The sequence below is a fragment of the Oratosquilla oratoria genome, chromosome 28, assembly GCF_046742065.1.
Source record: "Oratosquilla oratoria isolate Oo_2021 chromosome 28, ASM4674206v1, whole genome shotgun sequence".
In the NCBI taxonomy this organism is placed as follows: Eukaryota; Metazoa; Arthropoda; class Malacostraca; order Stomatopoda; family Squillidae; genus Oratosquilla; species Oratosquilla oratoria.
The window spans coordinates 14,559,834-14,561,571 of record NC_134804.1 but is presented as its reverse complement, the minus strand read 5'-3'; positions in this window follow the sequence as shown (position 1 = coordinate 14,561,571).

Here is a 1,738-nt window from a genome sequence, read left to right as displayed (position 1 = left end):
ATAAGGAGCAAGCGGTCATCGACTTTTGTCCAACGGTATTGTAATTTGGTCCGTCGACTCGCCTCTGAGTCGACACCATCCATCTCCTGGGCTCACGTAGAAGGAACGCAATCGACAGCAGAAGGTGAATTGTCAGAAGAAAATAAAAATCGTACCAACGAAAAATCGTCGACGACTTTTCTCTTGTATGAAACTTACTTCGGCAGGAGAGGAAACGACGGTAACAGTAGCAGCAACAGAGGCGGCGACGACGGAGGCGGTGGTGGCGGCGGCGGCGGCGGCGGCGGAGGCGGCATGAGCAGCTGGCTACCATCCGTCAGGCTCGGGCCGGGGCAGTCGCGTGTTGTGACGCCCTCATCAGCACCGACTGACTTATGCACCCCTTCTGCTCACTCGCTCTGGCCCTGCTCTCGTCGCCGTTTTGCTCACCAGCAACGGCACCAACCGACCCACCGACCGACATGGCTCTGCTCGTCTACTGCTCTCGATCTGCTTTCCCAGGTTCTAGAGTCTAGAATCGACTATGCCCTCCTCACCACTGCTAACTTCATTTTGCCTGTCTGATGCATCTGCTGCTGTTGACATGACCCTTCCATTCTTCCGCTACCTGCTGCCCGGCACCTGCTACTCCCACAGGTCCTAAGATCTGCTGCTAATTTCTCTTCGCCTTCCTACTGCATCTGCTCGCGACCCTCCCATTCCTCTGACACCTGCTGTCCGGCAGCTGTTCCGTTTTTGACACGATGACCAGAAGTTTATTTGTTGATTCTGTTGCGCATAAATATGTTTCACTTGCACAGGAAAACCCCAGTTAACAGGTCTTACTAACCTTATAGTTAACTGTACAGTAATCTCCGGTAACTCTTAACTAGCAATCGAAAACCCTCTGCCTACCGGTAGACTTCAACTGCCATTTCCTACCGGTACAATTCCTATTCACCTTTAACCTCAAGTATCCCATTAATAACAGTGAGGAGCTTACACCAGAAAGCGCTTAAATGCCGTCACTTTTACCCTATGTGATAGGGCTTCCAGGACAAGCGGCAGTTAGTGGTGACTGTTGGAGTCGAACTCGGGTCCACACAGTACGAGACGAGTACGAAACCCAGCGAGCCATGACCGTCGTAGCTTTTCTTGACAAAAAAAAAAAAAAAAAAAGTCTTTAAGACGGAGATGAATTTCTTCAGCGGGGTTCCAATCGATCCAGACTTCATTCAGCCCGGAGTCCACCCCTCAGATGTATAAAATTGTATCCCCTTTAGTCAGAAGAAACTCTTTAGAGTGTATCGCCTTGTTGAAGGAGTTAGCTTCACAACGTTCTGACGGACATGATGACAGTGGAGGGAAGATTTTGTCGATGAGACAGAAGTAAACGTTAGCCAACCTCTCTACAATAAGTATTTCCCTCAGCTAAATAGTATTGTCGGACACCAAGCGTAAAAAAAGGGTAATTGAATAATCAATAAAAACAGATAGATAGAAAATATATTGACAGTTCGTCCTCACCGGGTTAAAGAAATTAGATGAGATTTTTTTTTCTTTTTTTATTGAGAGAGAGAGAGAGAGAGAGAGAGAGAGAGAGAGAGAGAGAGAGAGAGAGAGAGAGAGAGAGAGAGAGAGAGAGAGAGAGAATTCCCTTCGCTACCATCATGTTAAATCTACAAACTACGTCACTTCGTCGACGTGGCTGCGACATCAGTAACAGCGGTTGACGAAAACGGCTGTGTAAGGAGGCTGT